The 26,432-nt window shown below is 47.7% G+C and overlaps 1 protein-coding gene across 1 annotated transcript in view; it reads right to left on the bottom strand.

Moving 5' to 3' along the window:
- The window catches only part of SRGAP3 (SLIT-ROBO Rho GTPase activating protein 3), a 780,680-nt gene that overhangs the window by 681,862 nt on the left and 72,386 nt on the right, over positions 1 to 26,432 (bottom strand). The gene's annotated exons all lie outside the window — the stretch shown is intronic.

Raw genomic sequence — 26,432 nt, 5'->3', positions numbered from 1 at the left:
ACTGCTTGACTGATGCCTTTCCCCCAGTAAGATTAGTAAACAGGAGATCTGAAGGACATACGAAAGTGTAGAAAAGCGTAGGTTTACTAAAGAACTACACACAAGCTCTAGTACTCACACATGCCAATAGATGCAACGCCCTACTAACTGGCATCTCGACCACACTCCGAGTCCTCCCACAGCCACACACCTGATCACGGGGTTCAGCTGTTTGACCACAACCGCCTCCTCCTACGCGAACCAATGGATGCAACCAGTGGTGGAAATGGAAAACATGTGGTGGAGGATCCCACAACACAAGGGCTGGGGTGCGGGAGGGGAGGGGCCAGGAGGGGCATGGTCTAGAGGGGGAGGGGCTCCTAGTGGACATCCAGCAATGCTGGAATACTAACAACAAAAAAAAAGCAAACGCCTGCGACGGCAGCATTGCCTTTTACCGTGGCCTACATGTACAAATGATTCCTTTCAGTTGTACATGTAGCAAGCATTGTGCATTACACACCAGTGCCAAAGCCCGCGGTAAAAGGCAATGCTACTGTCGCCGGCTGTTTTCTTTTTTTTTACGTTTTCCAGCGCCGTTCATGGGCTTGGGCGGCTGACTCTGGCCGGATCCCAGGATCCAGCTACACATCTGGTGCCGGATCTCGGATCTGCCGAGAGCCGGCCCAATGACCAGAACTGGATGCTATGCCCTACTACATGGCATCTCGACCACACACCAAGTCCTCCCACAGCCACATGCCTGATGACGGGATTAAGATGTTTGAGCACAACTGCCTCCTCCTACGAGAACTGCACTGTGAACATATCCAGTAGGGATACCCCTCAAAGGAGATTGTATCATAGACAGCGTCACTTCTGGCTGAAGGCCTGCCTATCTCACCACAAAGCTCACCAGTATGGATGCCTAACACATCTCCAGTAGTCAGACGATCACAAGGCTCGAAGCAAAACTGGCACACAAGGCAAAGAAACAGGAAGCAAGCATTGTCTTGCTACACACCAGCCTTCTGGAAGACTATCCCATTCACTCCAAAATGCACTTAAGGAAGAACCTCAAGACGGTACCCTCAGGAAGTACCTAGGATATATACCTGGAACCATCAGCGTCGCCCTCCCCCCCCGTATAAAAGCACAACTGTGGGGCAGGACTGCTAAAATCAACAGGCGGAACTAGTCCCATCTGTTGGAATCCTCACTCAACAGTGTTCAGCCCTCCATTGCTCCATATCAAGGCTTGTACTATATAAACCAAATACTAATACAACAGACAATATAAGAAACATAAATAAGCCTAAACAAACGGTTCTGCGTGAAAATGCCCAGAGAAAAATGTATGTAAACACTCTACAGGATCACCCCTATCTTTTATCCATAGAAAGGACACCTACTCAAAAAAACTGGCTGTAATATAGTATACCACAAGCACAAAGCAGGATACCCTACCTTCGTAGCCTCAAATAGGGGACACCACAGTCTGTGTAATTAATTTATATTGGATACAAAATTCAGCTGCACACTATTTTCAAAAAAACAATATGTAATTTGATGGCATTACTTCTCTCAAAAACACTTACACAGGCAACATCATATCATTGAACAATGTATTACTATTAATACACATTAAAATCACAAGAAACATTACTAATTCAAACCAACAGCCTCTGTGCAAAATTGCATTAAAGTGATATGAAAATATCATATAGTGCAAAATGCATGATCGTGCTTGCTTTAAGTGCAACAGTATTTCAATGTACTGTATGTGGGAATAGTATATAAGTATCCTATTATTGGAAACAAAATCTAATAGACCTTATTTTGAACATGGTCCCCAACTGAGCACATGTGTGATTAACACAATTCTAATCATAAATGGACACTCTAACCTAACACGTACAATTTATCAATGTTTAGGATACCACATAACCCACAGGGAGTCTAAACCCCCTCCAGGATGACAAACATAGACGTCACACATTAAACGTCGATATTCAGGTGTCGACAGTGTGTTTCGGCCCAAGTAATGATGGAATACATTCATCCATGATGTTTACTCCAGTAGTACAAAGGGCCTTCATCAGGACGTATATCAATTTATATACTGAACTTAACTCATGCACATGTTGGAGTAGAGACTTTCGGTTCCAAAGAAATCTCTTAATTGGTGTTCCATTTAGGTATGGGGCTGTTCATTTTCAATTCCAAGCTGGATGTGCAGACTTAATCCCCGCCATGCCCACATATATGTGATCTTGTGGCATCAACAACAATTTCTTCTCACTCACTACAGGTAAGAGTAAGTATTCCTCTCTAATTGTGGAGACTGTATTACACAGACTGAGGTGTCCCCTTTTTGAGGCATATGAGGGTAGGGTATCCTACTCTGTGTTTTTGGAATACATAGAAAAATTAAGTCATGTGAAAAATAGTCAGCAAAAAGTAGTTGCAAACAATGTAGTCATTCAATACAAGCTATGCAAAGTGTGAAATTGTTGCCAGAAATAAGGTCGCCAAAAGAAATATTTTTAAATACACAGATGTACAAGGCTGTAACCTAAACAATGACCAAAACCTCTACTAAAAACCTCCACAATGTCCCTAACTGAGTTCATAACCCTTACCTTAGCTCTAATTCTGACCCTTATTCATCCCTGAACCCTCGCCTAACACTAACCCTGTACCACGCAAAAGCAGTTTAATTGCAATACAAAACACCAAGTAAATAGAAAATGAACAGTGACCCTAGCACCAACCCCATTACCAGTTTGACACAAAATCCATAGCCATTGACCCAACCCAAACCCTTGCTCTAATCCTGGTTCTATGTTATTTGGCTAAATACAAACTGGTCGAAATTATTTTTACCAAATTATTTACTGATAAATGCGGGGAGAGAGCCCTCACGCCTCCTCTCACCTATAATTCACCCCCTTTCTATATACCTTACCCCAACCCACCATATACCTATTTTTGGTAAAGACATGCAGTAATACATCTGACCAAAGTGGTGAATACCTCAATCCTAACCTTGGTCTTACCCTTACCGCAACTCTAACACTTACCCTAAAGTTCTTTGGTTTTTCAGGATTCACATAAGGTCTCGTCCAGACCTCTCAATATTTGCCTCCAGGGCAGGGTGCTCAGCCAATCAGAATACACATTCCCTGCCCGCTGTCCCAGCCACCCGAAGCCTGTCCTGGGTGGTGCCATTTCTTTTGTTTTTGTTAAGCGGGGAGGCAACATGGAGCCTCTCCCGGTTGCTTCCCCGCCCTACCCTCCCCAAAAGTCCCCTGATCCCCTTTCCCACCTCCTCCCTCCATCCCCACTTACCGCTTGCAGGACTGGAGCTCTGTGCCCCGGTCCCGGCACTCCTCCCTTCTCCCAGCCACCGCCATAGGTCAGTATTCACTTTAGCTCCCTCCCAGACCTCGGGTTTCCCAGTATTCACTTTAGCTCTCTCCCAGACCTCGGGTTTCCCAGTATTCACTTTAGCTCTCTCCCAGACCTCAGGTTTCCCAGTATTCACTTTAGCTCTCTCCCAGACCTCGGGTTTGCCAGTATTCACTTTAGCTCTCTCCCAGACCTCAGGTTTCACAGTATTCACTTTAGCTCTCTCCCAGACCTCAGGTTTCCCAGTATTCACTTTAGCTCTCTCCCAGACCTCGGGTTTCCCAGTATTCACTTCACCTCTCTCCCAGACCTCAGGTTTCCCAGTATTCACTTCACCTCTCTCCCAGACCTCGGGTTTCCCAGTATTCACTTCACCTCTCTCCCAGACCTCGGGTTTCCCAGTATTCACTTCACCTCTCTCCCAGACCTCAGGTTTCCCAGTATTCACTTTAGCTATCTCCCAGACCTCGGGTTTCACAGTATTCACTATAGCTCTCTCCCAGACCTCGGGTTTCCCAGTATTCACTTTAGCTAGCTCCCAGACCTCGGGTTTCCCAGTATTCACTTTAGCTATCTCCCAGACCTCGGGTTTCCCAGTATTCACTTCACCTCTCTCCCAGACCTCGGGTTTCCCAGTATTCACTTTAGCTATCTCCCAGACCTCGGGTTTCCCAGTATTCACTTTAGCTCTCTCCCAGACCTCGGGTTTCCCAGTATTCACTTTAGCTAGCTCCCAGACCTCGGGTTTCCCAGTATTCACTTTAGCTATCTCCCAGACCTCGGGTTTCCCAGTATTCACTTTAGCTCACTCCCAGACCTCGGGTTTCCCAGTATTCACTTTAGCTCACTCCCAGACCTCGGGTTTCTCAGTATTCAATTCACCTCTCTCCCAGACCTCAGGTTTCCCAGTATTCACTTTAGCTCTCTCTCAGACCTCAGGTTTACCAGTATTCACTCTAGCTCTCTCCCAGACCTCAGGTTTCCCAGTATTCACTTCAGGTCTCTCTCCCAGACCTCAGGTTTCCCAGTATTCACTTCAGGTCTCTCCCAGACCTCAAGCCTCTCAGTATTCACTCTATCTCTCTCCCAGACCTCAGGTTTCCCAGTATTCACTTCAGGTCTATCCCAGACCTCAGGTTTCCCAGTATTCACTTCAGGTCTCTCCCAGACCTCAGGTTTCCCAGTATTCATAATGGGTATGCCCCCTGAATTAATGTGCTTTTCAGGCAACTAATATTTGCACAGGTCTTTCTGTATGGGACCTCATTCCTATGTTCCTGACTCTCACCAATAGCCCATCTGGGGCAGTGTCTGTCCTGGATTTTACAGTTTCCACAGTATTAGCTTCTGCGAGCAAACCGCGGTTTCCCCATGTAGCCGGGGAGTCTGGCACAGCACATCTGCATGTGCTTTCCACGTCTTTTTATGCTCCTGTGCTGGTGAGAAATTGTACAATCAAAGTCATGATTGCGTCCCTCCTTCAGTGGTGGGTTCACTTTAGAAATCCTCATTGCCTGGTTATTTTTTTTTAATGATTTTATTAGTCTTTTTGTTGTCAGTCAAATACTTTATTTTTGGTACACCGCCATATAAGTTGCATCAACATTCATCACAATAACAATTAAATACAACTAAAACCAAATCAATTTCCATTACTTGGTCAATACAGTAAGTGCAATAAAATGCAAAATGAAGGCCCTACAATACAAGAAATGCAGTAGAAACACAGAATAGAGGACCCTACATGGTTAACACCCTATGTCCCCATAAAAACCAGGCTATAAAACACAGGAACGAGAGTTCATTCAATCACAGCAAAACATCAATGGAAGCTGAGCCTCAATTAATTAATAGCAGGAGATGATTATAAATAAAATACGTGCTATCGTGCTAAAGCATAAGAGTAGCAATAAGTGCCATCCATAAAGAAATAAGAATAATTATTATTATTATTATTATTCAGCTGTTCACATTGGCTAGGGGGTGGTTAATTCAAACTAGGTTCAATGATTGGCTCTGAGCATTCTCCGTGCCGGGCCATCGGCACCAATTGGGAATCAATGACCTTTGGGTTATTAACCCTGAGGGGTCACGCGTTCTTCTCTCTAGAGTGAGAACCAACCAGCCTGTTCATGAGTGAACGGCCGTCTGAACTCTAGACTCGCAGGTATGCTATCCGTTGAGTGCGTCCCATACCTTCTGTGCATTGGGTCTTCCCGAGCCTCTTGCAGGTGCAGTCCGCGATTAGGCCTATCCTGATTTTAGGGCTTTTTGATGCCGCCCTGTTTTTCTTTTGAGATGGAATAATTGCTTTTTTGCCCTGTATCCCAATCGATATTGGTACATGTATTCCACTGCCTGGGTATGCAGGAATGGACTTTTCACAGAAGGTAGCACAGTAGCATGGCTCTAAGGTGTGGGGAGGTAAGACTGCGGGGTCCCACTTCTTTCACCCTCTGGAAGAAACTTCGGGTAGCGTTCAGGTCAACCCAGTGCCTAGCGGCTCATCCACTCACACAGTAAGATGGGGAGTTTACTCAACTCACCCGATCAGTAACAGACATTGACAGCTTTCTTACGTGCAGTAACAGATAGTAAGAGGTTACCCATGTAAGAGCATTGTCTGCTCACATGTTACCAGTAGCAGGTACTGTCAGCTTCAGCCCATCTCAGTAACAAGGCTGGACAGGTTCCACTTGACCAGTCTCATATATTCCCAGCATGCACATAGGGCTATTGATAAGTATTTCCAGCCACATTGAAAGGCGTTCTACTATCAACAAGTGTCCGTAACAGAACCATGTTTCAGTTTCTATGGGCTGAGATCCGGAACCAGGGATTGCCACCCATGTCATGGCCACAGTAGCAGGCATGTTCAGCCGCCACACAAACCCTCAAAGCAAGGAGTTGCAAGGATCTAAGCAGGGTCTCTGCGGGGGGCTTAGTCTGTAGCACAACTTGGGTAACTGTGATAAAACCTCCCTTAAGCAGCATAGGGAGCACATTTGTTTTGTCGATTTTTCGCAGGTGTTCTTGTAACTGATGAACAGAAGCGTGACTGGTTGAGCCACTCGTAGAAACTTTGATCCCTATTGCTCCATTCACAAGCCTGCCCTCCTACTTTCCTCTAATCTCCTGTCTTCTTACAGTGCATCGCAGGATCAGGCGCTCCTTCCTTTGAAGCAGCACCACAGCATCACAAGCGCATGTGTAGTTCAATTCTATGTTCTTTCATCGTCGGTCATTTTTACGACTGCCTTTTAAATGAGTAAAAAATGCCAAAAAAGGATTTTCTTGTTAAGTGGGTTTCCACCTAAACCCCCCTGCTACCTATTTGTAACTATTCCCGATCCCCTAGCCCCTTATCTACCCTTTCCCACACGCCCAACAAATTTCGATAACCTAGTCGTAAAAATGACTGTCGATGAAACGAAGGTATACCATGTAGTAAATCGACTGCATGCAACTCAGTCCTACTTCACGACTTCGGATTGCAATCCATAACACATTTTCACCCAGAGACGGCCATTCCGCAATTAGAATGTATGCTTTATTGGCTCGTTTACTTGATTAAACCTGGGAAACCAAGGCAGGTCTTTTTTTTTGTTTGTTTTTTGTGAAGACTTTTCCTGAAGAATTCATTCAGTTACAGTAGACAAGAGGCAAGGGCAAATGTAATTGCTAAAACTTTCAAACTAAAACAGTTTCTAAAGTTGTGAAAGCAATGTTAAATAAACAAAATATAAACCTTGATAAGATGGAGGAGAATCATGAATTCATGTTTGTATATGTGGCTTAGCGACACCAGGTGATGGGAAGTGCCAAACACAGAAGCAATGAAGAACATTTCAATTGATTGCAGTTGCTTATTAGAGCTGATTTACACAGTCATTAACCGGGAGCAAAATTAAGATCGGATACTGAGGAGCTAAAGCAGCTCCTCGGTATCCAGCAGTAACCAATGGGCAAGAGCTACCTCTGGCAACAAGGAGCTAGTGCGTAAAGTTCTGAAAATCTAACTTCCCCTTAAGATGCAAACTTAACATTTGTCCATTATTAATGACCCCATACACATTAAATGTCATATAGCCGTGTCCCAAACCTTGTTTATAGATCCTACCAAATGCACCAAGTTGACGTCACATAGGTATGTTTGTTTGGCATTGCTTGGCTTCAAGAGCCAAAAGTAGCTCCTGGTAACTGTTGGTGTCAAGCTACCCAGATTCTCCTAGGCTACACGCTGGAGTTTAATAGCTGCCAGTTCCCCTCAATTTCGAACCCTGCTTTAAAATGGTTTCTATAAGTGTGAAACAGTTCCTCTTTGTTTTAGTTGGTATTCATTTTTGACATGAAAAACAACGTCGTCATTGTGCTCATGGGCTACGCAAAGTGGGGCTGGGCTCGAAGTTAAAGCAGCATAGTTTCCAACGCTTGCCCAATCTGAAGAGTTTTGTTGTGTTAAACCATCACCTTAAAACCACCTCAACTCATGTGTTTCACTAAATTTCAACACAGGAAATGGAAACCAGTGGGCACACCTCAAGCACTAGTGTCCTGGGAGGATAGCTCAGGGGCAACGCACTTGCCTTGGAAGCAAAACGACACGGAACAACACAGGTTTGATCCCCAGGTCTGCGCTTAGAAACCTCTGAGTATTAAGTGCATTATAAATAACCAATCATAATCATCAGATCACAATTAATGCTATGTGGATATAGAAACGTATAATCCTTATTGTCACATTTTACGCTAAAAGGCTGCCAGATAAACATATATTCTCAGAATAATACTTATAGGGACATTGCGGTCACAATGAAAACGTAAAAAACACTGAAGTTTTCAATATGGCAGTTAAGGTTAATAACGTCCCCATAACTCCTCCCCGTCAACACCAAACTCCCCCCCCCAGTCCCTCCGACCCCACCCCAATTCACATTTCAGGAGGAGCTCAAGCCTCTCCTCTTCTAGGACTGGTTTCTTCCTAACATCTAAGTCTGCACACCCTCCACACCCAACCTTACCTGAGACTGGGTATCTGCCCCCCCCGCAGTTTCCTCCCATGTTTGCTTGAGGATCACTTGCTGCCAGATTGCCCCGATAACTCGTCACCCCCTTGTATCCCCGCTCCCCTCGCCGTGTACTCCCCCTGTGACTTGTAAAGTGCTCTGCTGCTTCCAGAAGCTCGAACCTCCCTCAATCCATTCCCTAGTAATGATGACTCCTCGCCTGGACAATGAACTGCTGGTGGCATTACACATGAAGTCACAGATGACAACACAAATGGCACCAGTGATGACGTCACTGTTGAAATCAATGAGTGCGTGTTCCGAAGGAGGAGAAGATAGTGGATTGAGTTCAGGGTATACAGGATCTGTATGGCATATCCTCGGGCCCCAAGTGGGCACAGAGGGTACAAGCAATATGTCGTGGGTACAGGAGTAAGCAGTAGGCGCTGTATCCACAAGCCGTACTTTGTGTGACATCATCATGAGCAATACCTGGCAGGGGGCCCGTGTGGTTGTGCTGTTAACCATACATTATCAATTTGCAGTGGTTGTAACAGTAATGTCTCTTCCGCAGTTTTTCTTCCTGGCAATTCGGAACCCTGTGGACATACAGAGTTGTGGACTGGGAACCAAAGGAGGCCGTGGAAATAATGTTCAAAGTGGCCCCATCCTACACATTTTCAGCAATCCGAGCCCTTTCCCTATGAGAACATTTGGAAATAAAATAGGTTACCACGCACAAGAATCCCAGGGTGCTGAGGGCTACCAGGAAATCTCCCGAGTTCTCAATAGGCCAGTCCACCTCTGGACATATATATCCAGGGTTAGTTTCAGCTGCATAGCTGAAGGGTTGGCGCTGGATAGAGCTGTATCTTGCCACCAACAGTCCCAGTTAGCTTTGAATGCCCAGCAGGGGTGTTGCTAGGTCTGGAAAAGACCAGGGGCTACGTTGATGTCAGAACTGTAGGGACTGGGGGCTAGCTAGCCTTTTGGTTGTAGCTCCTGAGATTCTATCTGGGGCTACAGCCAAAAGACCAGGGGCTTTGGCCCCTTAGCCCCCCCTCCTCCCCTCCCCAGCAACGCCTCTGATGGCCAGCAATGTGTAAATCAGCACGTGGCATAGCACAACCTGATTTCCACACACCAGGCCGTTTCGTGACCTGAGGTATACAACACCGCTGTGGTAGGGACTCTGAACCAGCAACGTCAGCGTTGCCACCAGCAGCAACGCACTGACGTGGAAGGCATGCATGCCTGGTACTTTCAAACACGACAAGGGTGACTTGAAGAGAAATACAAAATATAGCCTCTGACAAGAAAATAAATAGCGCGAAAGGGTTGAGCAGAAGGGGGGGGGGGCTGTTGCGGAGGCAGCGCAGCGTGACGCAGCTGAGCCGGCGGAAGGACACAAAGGAGGGGCTGTGGCCGTGCGGTCCTAACGGCTCTCCAGTGAGTCTCCCGTCAAACCCTCGACGCTCATTTTACCGTATGCGTTTTTTTTTTAAAATAAGGGCAGTGCTGACAGAGATACTCCAGGGCACTCAGGTAGGCCGCGCAAAGTTCAGGGTTCTCGGCATTTTCCTTAGGAAGGCCCCACAGCAGTGCTGTAAGTGGCTCGGTCCAGGGTTCTTAGGGGGCGTGGCCTGGCAGGGGGTCGGTGTCTTAATTAGGGGGCAACACTTACCTCACCTGAACACTGCCTCTTAGGCCATGCCCCCGTAACAGAACACGTTCGATTTTGCAAAAGGGCAGGGCCTGTAGCCTAACAGGCACCCTTTAGGTCAGTTAAGTGTTTCCTTGTCTTTAAATTCCAGCGCTGACCGCATGCCAGTCCCTCCTTTCTCTGGACATCCAGGGATCATCTCCCTCTCATTGGGGGTGATGATCCCTGCACCTCACATGAAAGGGGTGCCTGGCCGAGGGGTTGGGGACGCAATGAAAAGCTAGGTTTTTGTTATTGCAAAGCCTGAAGTATTGATTGCATGCAACAGCTTCAGTCTTTACCAAAAAAGCCTTGCCTTTTGATTGTGTCGCCGAACCCCAACCACCCCCGCCCAAACACCCCTTTCATTAGAGATGCTGGGAGGTCAGTAAAGCAATGACAAGGCAACACCTTTTATGCGCAAGAGCTTCAGACTTTACAAAAAAGCCTTGCCTACTACCAGAGTGGTGGGCTGGGCTTAGCAGAGCACTTCAGGGGCTCCAGCAGGGTCTGTTCCAAATGCAATATTTGGAGCCTGCCGGGGCTCTGACCCAGCTAGCCCCAGTCCACTTAAAGCCCTGCCCCACAGCCAGACACTGTTTTGATAAAGTGAAAAAACATGTTTGTGTAATGTGAAATTCGAATATGTAACCCCATGTTGCAAGAAACGTCACAGTTGTATGCCTTCTATGCATGGTTTTTGCTTGAAAGACCAACGAAAAGCTCTACTGGTGCTTTGACCCACCTCAACCACGGGCGACTGGACCGCTGTGACCGAGGAGACGCCATCACAATAGGAATCTTTTCAAAAGGCCCAATCGCTCCCACTGTGGTGAGGAACTGAAGGAACAGAAAGAGAAGCTAGCGACACATCTCCACAATGGAGGAGGCAAAGGGGATGGGGGGGTGGAGATAGGTGGGGCAGAGGAGGGTCTAAGATCATTCAAACATCCCGAATGGAGCTGTGACCTATCTCGGCCTTCACCGCCTGTTCTCATGCCATGGCGGGAAACAGGTGCAGCGCTTCCTGTGTCCGGGGAACGCCGGGATGCCCTTTGAAGTGCCAATCCTTCTAGGAGGAGAAATGTTCCCTAAATCCCTGCTTGATTGCCTGGAGGATAAAGCGGCAATACCACCGTGGGGCACATGTCCGGTTTAGTGACTTGATGCAGTGCACTAACAGGGCCGAGAACATGTACGATATTTTACCATCTCTTGGTGAGCGAATCATGTGGGTTTGCAGCCAAGGTTCTCGCCGTACAACTACTGAACCTCGGTCCAGGACCTGCAGCGCCGTGTTGCACACTTCGAGTGGGTGAAGAAGATACATTTTTAAATTACTTAAAAACACAGAGGGGGCTTGGGCTATATACGCCCCTCAAAAAAGTGGGCAGACCACGGCCACGCGTGTGGTCCCTTGGCTTGTGCCCTGGTAGCATAGCAATAGGACACTTCACAGAATATGCCATATCCTGCTTGTGGATTTGGTGTGTTTGACTGATGTCTGCAGGCTCATTGATGGACTCGTTTATTGTGATGTATTGATAAGTATAGGTCTATTGATGGCTGTATACCTATTTACAGATATATGGATCGAAGTATTAATAAATCCCCTTAACATCACATACCTTCCTGATGGAGCGATTGATTTCTGTGTAAATCTGTATTGGTGGGTGTATTGAAGTGCACACATGCACTGATGCATGGATCATGCATTAAGGTGCATGGCATTTTGCGCTTTCTAGTGTGGGCTGATGCATTGCACTGAAGGAGGTGAATTGATTGGCAGGTGCCTTGATTACAGGTGTGCTGATGGATGCGCTGGGTTCTATTGTGCTTCTTGTCCTGTACTGGTGCTTTCTTGGGTACTGGGGAGCGTATTGAAGTGCGCACATGCACTGATGCATGGGTCATGCATTAAGGTGCATGGCATTTTGCGCTTTCTAGTGTGGGCTGATGCATTGCACTGAAGGAGGTGAATTGATTGGCAGGTGCCTTGATTACAGGTGTGCTGATGGATGCGCTGGGTTCTATTGTGCTTCTTGTCCTGTACTGGTGCTTTCTTGGGTACTGGGGAGTGTATTGAAGTGTGCACATGCACTGATGCATGGGTCTTGCATTAAGGTGCATGGCATTTGGCGCTTTCTAGTGTGGGCTGATGCATTGCACTGAAGGAGGTGAATTGATTGGCAGGTGCCTTGATTACAGGTGTGCTGATGGATGCGCTGGGTTCTATTGTGCTTCTTGTCCTGTACTGGTGCTTTCTTGGGTACTGGGGAGTGTATTGAAGTGTGCACATGCACTGATGCATGGGTCTTGCATTAAGGTGCATGGCATTTGGCGCTTTCTAGTGTGGGCTGATGCATTGAACTGAAGGAGGTGAATTGATTGGCAGGTGCCTTGATTACAGGTGTGATGATGGGTGCGCTGGGTTCTTTTGTGCTTCTTGTCCTGTACTGGTGCTTTCCTGGGTATTGGTGGGTGCATTGAAGTGCGCACATACACTGATGCATGGGTCATGCATTAAGGTGCATGGCATTTTGCGCTTTCTAGTGTGGGCTGATGCATTGCACTGAAGGAGGTGAATTGATTGGCAGGTGCCTTGATTACAGGTGTGCTGATGGATGCGCTGGGTTCTATTGTGCTTCTTGTCCTGTACTGGTGCTTTTTTGGGTACTGGGGAGTGTATTGTAGTGTGCACATGCACTGATGCATGGGTCATGCATTAAGGTGCATGGCATTTTGCGCTTTCTAGTGTGGGCTGATGCATTGCACTGAAGGAGGTGAATTGATTGGCAGGTGCCTTGATTACAGGTGTGCTGATGGATGCGCTGGGTTCTATTGTGCTTCTTGTCCTGTACTGGTGCTTTCTTGGGTACTGGGGAGTGTATTGAAGTGCACACATGCACTGATGCATGGGTCTTGCATTAAGGTGCATGGCATTTTGCGCTTTCTTGTGTAGGCTGATGCATTGCACTGAAGGAGGTGAATTGATTGGCAGGTGCCTTGATTACAGGTGTGCTGATGGATGCGCTGGGTTCTATTGTGCTTCTTGTCCTGTACTGGTGCTTTCTTGGGTACTGGGGAGTGTATTGAAGTGCACACATGCACTGATGCATGGGTCTTACATTAAGGTGCATGGCATTTTGCGCTTTCTTGTGTAGGCTGATGCATTGCACTGAAGGAGTTGAATTGATTGGCAGGTGCCTTGATTACAGGTGTGACGATGGGTGCGCTGGGTTCTTTTGTGCTTCTTGTCCTGTACTGGTGCTTTCTTGGGTACTGGGGAGTGTATTGAAGTGCACACATGCACTGATGCATGGGTCTTGCATTAAGGTGCATGGCATTTTGCACTTTCTTGTGTAGGCTGATGCATTGCACTGAAGGAGGTGAATTGATTGGCAGGTGCCTTGATTACAGGTGTGCTGATGGATGCGCTGGGTTCTATTGTGCTTCTTGTCCTGTACTGGTGCTTTCTTGGGTACTGGGGAGTGTATTGAAGTGTGCACATGCACTGATGCATGGGTCTTGCATTAAGGTGCATGGCATTTTGTGCTTTCTAGTGTGGGCTGATGCATTGCACTGAAGGAGGTGAATTGATTGGCAGGTGCCTTGATTACAGGTGTGATGATGGGTGCGCTGGGTTCTTTTGTGCTTCTTGTCCTGTACTGGTGCTTTCCTGGGTATTGGTGGGTGCATTGAAGTGCACACATGCACTGATGCATGGGTCTTGCATTAAGGTGCATGGCATTTTGCGCTTTCTAGTGTAGGCTGATGCATTGCACTGAAGGAGGTGAATTGATTGGCAGGTGCCTTGATTACAGGTGTGCTGATGGATGCGCTGGGTTCTATTGTGCTTCTTGTCCTGTACTGGTGCTTTCTTGGGTACTAGGGAGTGTATTGTAGTGTGCACATGCACTGATGCATGGGTCATGCATTAAGGTCCATGGCATTTTGCGCTTTCTAGTGTGGGCTGATGCATTGCACTGAAGGAGGTGAATTGATTGGCAGGTGCCTTGATTACAGGTGTGCAGATGGATGCGCTGGGTTCTATTGGCTTCTTGTCCTGTACTGGTGCTTTCTTGGGTACTGGGGAGTGTATTGAAGTGCACACATGCACTGATGCATGGGTCTTGCATTAAGGTGCATGGTATTTTGCGCTTTCTTGTGTAGGCTGATGCATTGCACTGAAGGAGGTGAATTGATTGGCAGGTGCCTTGATTACAGGTGTGCTGATGGATGCACTGGGTTCTATTGTGCTTCTTGTCCTGTACTGGTGCTTTCTTGGGTACTGGGGAGTGTATTGAAGTGTGCACATGCACTGATGCATGGGTCTTGCATTAAGGTGCATGGAATTTTGCGCTTTCTAGTGTGGGCTGATGCATTGCACTGAAGGAGGTGAATTGATTGGCAGGTGCCTTGATTACAGGTGTGCTGATGGATGCGCTGGGTTCTATTGTGCTTCTTGTCCTGTACTGGTGCTTTCTTGGGTACTGGGGAGTGTATTGTAGTGTGCACATGCACTGATGCGTGGGTCATGCATTAAGGTGCATGGCATTTTGCGCTTTCTAGTGTGGGCTGATGCATTGCATTGAAGGAGGTGAATTGATTGGCAGGTGCCTTGATTACAGGTGTGCTGATGGATGCGCTGGGTTCTATTGTGCTTCTTGTCCTGTACTGGTGCTTTCTTGGGTACTGGGGAGTGTATTGAAGTGCACACATGCACTGATGCATGGGTCTTGCATTAAGGTGCATGGCATTTTGCGCTTTCTTGTGTAGGCTGATGCATTGCACTGAAGGAGGTGAATTGATTGGCCGGTGCCTTGATTACAGGTGTGCTGATGGATGCGCTGGGTTCTATTGTGCTTCTTGTCCTGTACTGGTGCTTTCTTGGGTACTGGGGAGTGTATTGAAGTGTGCACATGCACTGATGCATGGGTCTTGCATTAAGGTGCATGGCATTTTGCGCTTTCTAGTGTGGGCTGATGCATTGCACTGAAGGAGGTGAATTGATTGGCAGGTGCCTTGATTACAGGTGTGCTGATGGATGCGCTGGGTTCTATTGTGCTTCTTGTCCTGTACTGGTGCTTTCTTGGGTACTGGGGAGTGTATTGTAGTGTGCACATGCACTGATGCATGGGTCATGCATTAAGGTGCATGGCATTTTGCGCTTTCTAGTGTGGGCTGATGCATTGCACTGAAGGAGGTGAATTGATTGGCAGGTGCCTTGATTACAGGTGTGCTGATGGATGCGCTGGGTTCTATTGTGCTTCTTGTCCTGTACTGGTGCTTTCTTGGGTACTGGGGAGTGTATTGAAGTGCACACATGCACTGATGCATGGGTCTTGCATTAAGGTGCATGGCATTTTGCGCTTTCTTGTGTAGGCTGATGCATTGCACTGAAGGAGGTGAATTGATTGGCAGGTGCCTTGATTACAGGTGTGCTGATGGATGCGCTGGGTTCTATTGTGCTTCTTGTCCTGTACTGGTGCTTTCTTGGGTACTGGGGAGTGTATTGAAGTGCACACATGCACTGATGCATGGGTCTTGCATTAAGGTGCATGGCATTTTGCGCTTTCTTGTGTAGGCTGATGCATTGCACTGAAGGAGGTCAATTGATTGGCAGGTGCCTTGATTACAGGTGTGCTGATGGATGCGCTGGGTTCTTTTGTGCTTCTTGTCCTGTACTGGTGCTTTCTTGGGTACTAGGGAGTGTATTGAAGTGCACACATGCACTGATGCATGGGTCTTGCATTAAGGTGCATGGCATTTTGCGCTTTCTTGTGTAGGCTGATGCATTGCACTGAAGGAGGTGAATTGATTGGCAGGTGCCTTGATTACAGGTGTGCTGATGGATGCGCTGGGTTCTATTGTGCTTCTTGTCCTGTACTGGTGCTTTCTTGGGTACTGGGGAGTGTATTGAAGTGCACACATGCACTGATGCATGGGTCTTGCATTAAGGTGCATGGTATTTTGCGCTTTCTTGTGTAGGCTGATGCATTGCACTGAAGGAGGTGAATTGATTGGCAGGTGCCTTGATTACAGGTATGCTGATGGATGCACTGGGTTCTATTGTGCTTCTTGTCCTGTACTGGTGCTTTCTTGGGTACTGGGGAGTGTATTGAAGTGTGCACATGCACTGATGCATGGGTCTTGCATTAAGGTGCATGGAATTTTGCGCTTTCTAGTGTGGGCTGATGCATTGCACTGAAGGAGGTGAATTGATTGGCAGGTGCCTTGATTACAGGTGTGCTGATGGATGCGCTGGGTTCTATTGTGCTTCTTGTCCTGTACTGGTGCTTTCTTGGGTACTGGGGAGTGTATTGTAGTGTGCACATGCACTGATGCGTGGGTCATGCATTAAGGTGCATGGCATTTTGCGCTTTCTAGTGTGGGCTGATGCATTGCACTGAAGGAGGTGAATTGATTGGCAGGTGCCTTGATTACAGGTGTGCTGATGGATGCGCTGGGTTCTATTGTATTTCTTGTCCTGTACTGGTGCTTTCTTGGGTACTGGGGAGTGTATTGAAGTGCACACATGCACTGATGCATGGGTCTTGCATTAAGGTGCATGGCATTTTGCGCTTTCTTGTGTAGGCTGATGCATTGCACTGAAGGAGGTGAATTGATTGGCCGGTGCCTTGATTACAGGTGTGCTGATGGATGCGCTGGGTTCTATTGTGCTTCTTGTCCTGTACTGGTGCTTTCTTGGGTACTGGGGAGTGTATTGAAGTGTGCACATGCACTGATGCATGGGTCTTGCATTAAGGTGCATGGCATTTTGCGCTTTCTAGTGTGGGCTGATGCATTGCACTGAAGGAGGTGAATTGATTGGCAGGTGCCTTGATTACAGGTGTGCTGATGGATGCGCTGGGTTCTATTGTGCTTCTTGTCCTGTACTGGTGCTTTCTTGGGTACTGGGGAGTGTATTGTAGTGTGCACATGCACTGATGCATGGGTCATGCATTAAGGTGCATGGCATTTTGCGCTTTCTAGTGTGGGCTGATGCATTGCACTGAAGGAGGTGAATTGATTGGCAGGTGCCTTGATTACAGGTGTGCTGATGGATGCGCTGGGTTCTATTGTGCTTCTTGTCCTGTACTGGTGCTTTCTTGGGTACTGGGGAGTGTATTGAAGTGCACACATGCACTGATGCATGGGTCTTGCATTAAGGTGCATGGCATTTTGCGCTTTCTTGTGTAGGCTGATGCATTGCACTGAAGGAGGTGAATTGATTGGCAGGTGCCTTGATTACAGGTGTGCTGATGGATGCGCTGGGTTCTATTGTGCTTCTTGTCCTGTACTGGTGCTTTCTTGGGTACTGGGCAGTGTATTGAAGTGCACACATGCACTGATGCATGGGTCTTGCTTTAAGGTGCATGGCATTTTGCGCTTTCTTGTGTAGGCTGATGCATTGCACTGAAGGAGGTGAATTGATTGGCAGGTGCCTTGATTACAGGTGTGCTGATGGATGCGCTGGGTTCTTTTGTGCTTCTTGTCCTGTACTGGTGCTTTCTTGGGTACTAGGGAGTGTATTGAAGTGCACACATGCACTGATGCATGGGTCTTGCATTAAGGTGCATGGCATTTTGCGCTTTCTTGTGTAGGCTGATGCATTGCACTGAAGGAGGTGAATTGATTGGCAGGTGCCTTGATTACAGGTGTGCTGATGGATGCGCTGGGTTCTATTGTGCTTCTTGTCCTGTACTGGTGCTTTCTTGGGTACTGGGGAGTGTATTGAAGTGCACACATGCACTGATGCATGGGTCTTGCATTAAGGTGCATGGCATTTTGCGCTTTTTTGTGTATGCTGATGCATTGCACTGAAGGAGGTGAATTGATTGGCAGGTGCCTTGATTACAGGTGTGCTGATGGATGCGCTGGGTTCTATTGTGCTTCTCGTCCTGTACTGGTGCTTTCTTGGGTACTGGGGAGTGTATTGTAGTGTGCACATGCACTGATGCATGGGTCATGCATTAAGGTGCATGGCATTTTGCGCTTTCTTGTGTAGGCTGATGCATTGCACTGAAGGGGGTGAATTGATTGGCAGGTGCCTTGATTACAGGTGTGATGATGGGTGCGCTGGATTCTTTTGTGCTTCTTGTCCTGTACTGGTGCTTTCCTGGGTATTGGTGGGTGCATTGAAGTGCACACATGCACTGATGCATGGGTCTTGCATTAAGGTGCATGGAATGTTGCGCTTTCTAGTGTGGGCTGATGCATTGCAATGAAGGAGGTGAATTGATTGGCAGGTGCCTTGATTACAGGTGTGCTGATGGATGCGCTGGGTTCTATTGTGCTTCTTGTCCTGTACTGGTGCTTTCTTGGGTACTGGGGAGTGTATTGAAGTGTGCACATGCACTGATGCATGGGTCTTGCATTAAGGTGCATGGCATTTTGCACTTTCTTGTGTAGGCTGATGCATTGCACTGAAGGAGGTGAATTGATTGGCAGGTGCCTTGATTACAGGTGTGCTGATGGATGCGCTGGTTTCTATTGTGCTTCTTGTCCTGTACTGGTGCTTTCTTGGGTACTGGGGAGTGTATTGTAGTGTGCACATGCACTGATGCGTGGGTCATGCATTAAGGTGCATGGCATTTTGCGCTTTCTAGTGTGGGCTGATGCATTGCACTGAAGGAGGTGAATTGATTGGCAGGTGCCTTGATTACAGGTGTGCTGATGGATGTGCTGGGTTCTATTGTGCTTCTTGTCCTGTACTGGTGCTTTCTTGGGTACTGGGGAGTGTACTGAAGTGCAGACATGCACTGATGCATGGGTCTTGCATTAAGGTGCATGACATTTTGTGCTTTCTAGTGTGGGCTGATGCATTGCACTGAAGGAGGTGAATTGATTGGCAGGTGCCTTGATTACAGGTGTGATGATGGGTGCGCTGGGTTCTTTTGTGCTTCTTGTCCTGTACTGGTGCTTTCCTGGGTATTGGTGGGTGCATTGAAGTGCACACATGCACTGATGCATGGGTCATGCATTAAGGTGCATGGCATTTTGCGCTTTCTAGTGTGGGCTGATGCATTGCACTGAAGGAGGTGAATTGATTGGCAGGTGCCTTGATTGCAGGTGTGCTGATGGATGCGCTGGGTTCTATTGTGCTTCTTGTCCTGTACTGGTGCTTTCTTGGGTACTGGGGAGCGTATTGAAGTGCACACATGCACTGATGCATGGGTCTTGCATTAAGGTGCATGGCATTTTGTGCTTTCTAGTGTGGGCTGATGCATTGCACTGAAGGAGGTGAATTGATTGGCAGGTGCCTTGATTACAGGTGTGATGATGGGTGCGCTGGATTCTTTTTTGCTTCTTGTCCTGTACTGGTGCTTTCCTGGGTATTGGTGGGTGCATTGAAGTGCACACATGCACTGATGCATGGGTCTTGCATTAAGGTGCATGGCATTTTGCGCTTTCTAGTGTGGGCTGATGCATTGCAATGAAGGAGGTGAATTGATTGGCAGGTGCCTTGATTACAGGTGTGCTGATGGATGCGCTGGGTTCTATTGTGCTTCTTGTCCTGTACTGGTGCTTTCTTGGGTACTAGGGAGTGTATTGAAGTGCACACATGCACTGATGCATGGGTATTGCATTAAGGTGCATGGCATTTTGTGCTTTCTAGTGTGGGCTGATGCATTGCACTGAAGGAGGTGAATTGATTGGCAGGTGCCTTGATTACAGGTGTGATGATGGGTGCGCTGGGTTCTTTTGTGCTTCTTGTCCCGTACTGGTGCTTTCCTGGGTATTGGTGGGTGCATTGAAGTGCGCACATGCACTGATGCATGGGTCATGCATTAAGGTGCATGGCATTTTGCGCTTTCTAGTGTGGGCTGATGCATTGCACTGAAGGAGGTGAATTGATTGGCAGGTGCCTTGATTACAGGTGTGCTGATGAATGCGCTGGGTTCTATTGTGCTTCTTGTCCTGTACTGGTGCTTTCTTGGGTACTGGGGAGTGTATTGAAGTGCACACATGCACTGATGCATGGGTCTTGCATTAAGGTGCATGACATTTTGCGCTTTCTAGTGTGGGCTGATGCATTGCACTGAAGGAGGTGAATTGATTGGCAGGTGCCTTGATTACAGGTGTGACGATGGGTGCGCTGGGTTCTTTTGTGCTTCTTGTCCTGTACTGGTGCTTTCCTGGGTATTGGTGGGTGCATTGAAGTGCGCACATGCACTGATGCATGGGTCATGCATTAAGGTGCATGGCATTTGGCGCTTTCTAGTGTGGGCTGATGCATTGCACTGAAGGAGGTGAATTGATTGGCAGGTGCCTTGATTACAGGTGTGCTGATGGATGCACTGGGTTCTATTGTGCTTCTTGTCCTGTACTGGTGCTTTCTTGGGTACTGGGGAGTGTATTGTGGTGTGCACATGCACTGATGCATGGGTATTGCATTAAGGTGCATGGCATTTTGTGCTTTCTAGTGTGGGCTGATGCATTGCACTGAAGGAGGTGAATTGATTGGCAGGTGCCTTGATTACAGGTGTGATGATGGGTGCGCTGGGTTCTTTTGTGCTTCTTGTCCCGTACTGGTGCTTTCCTGGGTATTGGTGGGTGCATTGAAGTGCGCACATGCACTGATGCATGGGTCATGCATTAAGGTGCATGGCATTTTGCGCTTTCTAGTGTGGGCTGATGCATTGCACTGAAGGAGGTGAATTGATTGGCAGGTGCCTTGATTACAGGTGTGCTGATGGATGCGCTGGGTTCTATTGTGCTTCTCGTCCTGTACTGGTGCTTTCTTGGGTACTGGGGAGTGTATTGTAGTGTGCACATGCACTGATGCATGGGTCATGCATTAAGGTGCATGGCATTTTGCGCTTTCTTGTGTAGGCTGATGCATTGCACTGAAGGAGGTGAATTGATTGGCAGGTGCCTTGATTACAGGTGTGATGATGGGTGCGCTGGATTCTTTTGTGCTTCTTGTCCTGTACTGGTGCTTTCCTGGGTATTGGTGGGTGCATTGAAGTGCACACATGCACTGATGCATGGGTCTTGCATTAAGGTGCATGGAATTTTGCGCTTTCTAGTGTGGGCTGATGCATTGCAATGAAGGAGGTGAATTGATTGGCAGGTGCCTTGATTACAGGTGTGCTGATGGATGCGCTGGGTTCTATTGTGCTTCTTGTCCTGTACTGGTGCTTTCTTGGGTACTGGGGAGTGTATTGAAGTGTGCACATGCACTGATGCATGGGTCTTGCATTAAGGTGCATGGCATTTTGCACTTTCTTGTGTAGGCTGATGCATTGCACTGAAGGAGGTGAATTGATTGGCAGGTGCCTTGATTACAGGTGTGCTGATGGATGCGCTGGTTTCTATTGTGCTTCTTGTCCTGTACTGGTGCTTTCTTGGGTACTGGGGAGTGTATTGTAGTGTGCACATGCACTGATGCGTGGGTCATGCATTAAGGTGCATGGCATTTTGCGCTTTCTAGTGTGGGCTGATGCATTGCACTGAAGGAGGTGAATTGATTGGCAGGTGCCTTGATTACAGGTGTGCTGATGGATGTGCTGGGTTCTATTGTGCTTCTTGTCCTGTACTGGTGCTTTCTTGGGTACTGGGGAGTGTACTGAAGTGCAGACATGCACTGATGCATGGGTCTTGCATTAAGGTGCATGACATTTTGTGCTTTCTAGTGTGGGCTGATGCATTGCACTGAAGGAGGTGAATTGATTGGCAGGTGCCTTGATTACAGGTGTGATGATGGGTGCGCTGGGTTCTTTTGTGCTTCTTGTCCTGTACTGGTGCTTTCCTGGGTATTGGTGGGTGCATTGAAGTGCACACATGCACTGATGCATGGGTCATGCATTAAGGTGCATGGCATTTTGCGCTTTCTAGTGTGGGCTGATGCATTGCACTGAAGGAGGTGAATTGATTGGCAGGTGCCTTGATTGCAGGTGTGCTGATGGATGCGCTGGGTTCTATTGTGCTTCTTGTCCTGTACTGGTGCTTTCTTGGGTACTGGGGAGCGTATTGAAGTGCACACATGCACTGATGCATGGGTCTTGCATTAAGGTGCATGGCATTTTGTGCTTTCTAGTGTGGGCTGATGCATTGCACTGAAGGAGGTGAATTGATTGGCAGGTGCCTTGATTACAGGTGTGATGATGGGTGCGCTGGATTCTTTTTTGCTTCTTGTCCTGTACTGGTGCTTTCCTGGGTATTGGTGGGTGCATTGAAGTGCACACATGCACTGATGCATGGGTCTTGCATTAAGGTGCATGGCATTTTGCGCTTTCTAGTGTGGGCTGATGCATTGCAATGAAGGAGTTGAATTGATTGGCAGGTGCCTTGATTACAGGTGTGCTGATGGATGCGCTGGGTTCTATTGTGCTTCTTGTCCTGTACTGGTGCTTTCTTGGGTACTAGGGAGTGTATTGAAGTGCACACATGCACTGATGCATGGGTATTGCATTAAGGTGCATGGCATTTTGTGCTTTCTAGTGTGGGCTGATGCATTGCACTGAAGGAGGTGAATTGATTGGCAGGTGCCTTGATTACAGGTGTGATGATGGGTGCGCTGGGTTCTTTTGTGCTTCTTGTCCCGTACTGGTGCTTTCTGGGTGCATTGAAGTGCGCACATGCACTGATGCATGGGTCATGCATTAAGGTGCATGGCATTTTGCGCTTTCTAGTGTGGGCTGATGCATTGCACTGAAGGAGGTGAATTGATTGGCAGGTGCCTTGATTACAGGTGTGCTGATGAATGCGCTAGGTTCTATTGTGCTTCTTGTCCTGTACTGGTGCTTTCTTGGGTACTGGGGAGTGTATTGAAGTGCACACATGCACTGATGCATGGGTCTTGCATTAAGGTGCATGACATTTTGCGCTTTCTAGTGTGGGCTGATGCATTGCACTGAAGGAGGTGAATTGATTGGCAGGTGCCTTGATTACAGGTGTGACGATGGGTGCGCTGGGTTCTTTTGTGCTTCTTGTCCTGTACTGGTGCTTTCCTGGGTATTGGTGGGTGCATTGAAGTGCGCACATGCACTGATGCATGGGTCATGCATTAAGGTGCATGGCATTTGGCGCTTTCTAGTGTGGGCTGATGCATTGCACTGAAGGAGGTGAATTGATTGGCAGGTGCCTTGATTACAGGTGTGCTGATGGATGCACTGGGTTCTATTGTGCTTCTTGTCCTGTACTGGTGCTTTCTTGGGTACTGGGGAGTGTATTGTGGTGTGCACATGCACTGATGCATGGGTTATGCATTAAGGTGCATGGAATTTTGCGCTTTCTAGTGTGGGCTGATGCATTGCATTGAAGGAGGTGAATTGATTGGCAGGTGCCTTGATTACAGGTGTGCTGATGGATGCGCTGGGTTCTATTGTGCTTCTTGTCCTGTACTGGTGCTTTCTTGGGTACTGGGGAGTGTATTGAAGTGCACACATGCACTGATGCATGGGTCTTGCATTAAGGTGCATGGCATTTTGCGATTTCTTGTGTAGGCTGATGCATTGCACTGAAGGAGGTGAATTGATTGGCAGGTGCCTTGATTACAGGTGTGCTGATGGATGCGCTGGGTTCTATTGTGCTTCTTGTCCTGTACTGGTGCTTTCTTGGGTACTAGGGAGTGTATTGAAGTGCACACATGCACTGATGCATGGGTCGTGCATTAAGGTGCATGGCATTTTGCACTTTCTTGTGTAGGCTGATGCATTGCACTGAAGGAGGTGAATTGATTGGCAGGTGCCTTGATTACAGGTGTGCTGATGGATGCGCTGGGTTCTATTGTGCTTCTTGTCCTGTACTGGTGCTTTCTTGGGTACTGGGGAGTGTATTGAAGTGCACACATGCACTGATGCATGGGTCTTGCATTAAGGTGCATGGCATTTTGCGCTTTCTTGTGTAGGCTGATGCATTGCACTGAAGGAGGTGAATTGATTGGCAGGTGCCTTGATTACAGGTGTGCTGATGGATGCGCTGGGTTCTATTGTGCTTCTTGTCCTGTACTGGTGCTTTCTTGGGTACTGGGGAGTGTATTGTAGTGTGCATATGCACTGATGCATGGGTCATGCATTAAGGTGCATGGCATTTTGCGCTTTCCTGTGTAGGCTGATGCATTGCACTGAAGGAGGTGAATTGATTGGCAGGTGCCTTGATTACAGGTGTGATGATGGGTGCGCTGGATTCTTTTGTGCTTCTTGTCCTGTACTGGTGCTTTCCTGGGTATTGGTGGGTGCATTGAAGTGCACACATGCACTGATGCATGGGTCTTGCATTAAGGTGCATGGCATTTTGCGCTTTCTAGTGTGGGCTGATGCATTGTAATGAAGGAGGTGAATTGATTGGCAGGTGCCTTGATTACAGGTGTGCTGATGGATGCGCTGGGTTCTATTGTGCTTCTTGTCCTGTACTGGTGCTTTCTTGGGTACTGGGGAGTGTATTGAAGTGCACACATGCACTGATGCATGGGTCTTACATTAAGGTGCATGGCATTTTGCGCTTTCTTGTGTAGGCTGATGCATTGCACTGAAGGAGTTGAATTGATTGGCAGGTGCCTTGATTACAGGTGTGACGATGGGTGCGCTGGGTTCTTTTGTGCTTCTTGTCCTGTACTGGTGCTTTCTTGGGTACTGGGGAGTGTATTGAAGTGCACACATGCACTGATGCATGGGTCTTGCATTAAGGTGCATGGCATTTTGCACTTTCTTGTGTAGGCTGATGCATTGCACTGAAGGAGGTGAATTGATTGGCAGGTGCCTTGATTACAGGTGTGCTGATGGATGCGCTGGGTTCTATTGTGCTTCTTGTCCTGTACTGGTGCTTTCTTGGGTACTGGGGAGTGTATTGAAGTGTGCACATGCACTGATGCATGGGTCTTGCATTAAGGTGCATGGCATTTTGTGCTTTCTAGTGTGGGCTGATGCATTGCACTGAAGGAGGTGAATTGATTGGCAGGTGCCTTGATTACAGGTGTGATGATGGGTGCGCTGGGTTCTTTTGTGCTTCTTGTCCTGTACTGGTGCTTTCCTGGGTATTGGTGGGTGCATTGAAGTGCACACATGCACTGATGCATGGGTCTTGCATTAAGGTGCATGGCATTTTGCGCTTTCTAGTGTAGGCTGATGCATTGCACTGAAGGAGGTGAATTGATTGGCAGGTGCCTTGATTACAGGTGTGCTGATGGATGCGCTGGGTTCTATTGTGCTTCTTGTCCTGTACTGGTGCTTTCTTGGGTACTAGGGAGTGTATTGTAGTGTGCACATGCACTGATGCATGGGTCATGCATTAAGGTCCATGGCATTTTGCGCTTTCTAGTGTGGGCTGATGCATTGCACTGAAGGAGGTGAATTGATTGGCAGGTGCCTTGATTACAGGTGTGCAGATGGATGCGCTGGGTTCTATTGGCTTCTTGTCCTGTACTGGTGCTTTCTTGGGTACTGGGGAGTGTATTGAAGTGCACACATGCACTGATGCATGGGTCTTGCATTAAGGTGCATGGTATTTTGCGCTTTCTTGTGTAGGCTGATGCATTGCACTGAAGGAGGTGAATTGATTGGCAGGTGCCTTGATTACAGGTGTGCTGATGGATGCACTGGGTTCTATTGTGCTTCTTGTCCTGTACTGGTGCTTTCTTGGGTACTGGGGAGTGTATTGAAGTGTGCACATGCACTGATGCATGGGTCTTGCATTAAGGTGCATGGAATTTTGCGCTTTCTAGTGTGGGCTGATGCATTGCACTGAAGGAGGTGAATTGATTGGCAGGTGCCTTGATTACAGGTGTGCTGATGGATGCGCTGGGTTCTATTGTGCTTCTTGTCCTGTACTGGTGCTTTCTTGGGTACTGGGGAGTGTATTGTAGTGTGCACATGCACTGATGCGTGGGTCATGCATTAAGGTGCATGGCATTTTGCGCTTTCTAGTGTGGGCTGATGCATTGCATTGAAGGAGGTGAATTGATTGGCAGGTGCCTTGATTACAGGTGTGCTGATGGATGCGCTGGGTTCTATTGTGCTTCTTGTCCTGTACTGGTGCTTTCTTGGGTACTGGGGAGTGTATTGAAGTGCACACATGCACTGATGCATGGGTCTTGCATTAAGGTGCATGGCATTTTGCGCTTTCTTGTGTAGGCTGATGCATTGCACTGAAGGAGGTGAATTGATTGGCCGGTGCCTTGATTACAGGTGTGCTGATGGATGCGCTGGGTTCTATTGTGCTTCTTGTCCTGTACTGGTGCTTTCTTGGGTACTGGGGAGTGTATTGAAGTGTGCACATGCACTGATGCATGGGTCTTGCATTAAGGTGCATGGCATTTTGCGCTTTCTAGTGTGGGCTGATGCATTGCACTGAAGGAGGTGAATTGATTGGCAGGTGCCTTGATTACA

This window comes from Ambystoma mexicanum, chromosome 2p (assembly GCF_040938575.1).
Source record: "Ambystoma mexicanum isolate Mex_15411 chromosome 2p, UKY_AmexF1_1, whole genome shotgun sequence".
Classification (NCBI taxonomy): Eukaryota; Metazoa; Chordata; class Amphibia; order Caudata; family Ambystomatidae; genus Ambystoma; species Ambystoma mexicanum.
Note: the sequence above shows the minus strand (reverse complement) of the source record. Positions and strands in the feature narration are given on the sequence as shown.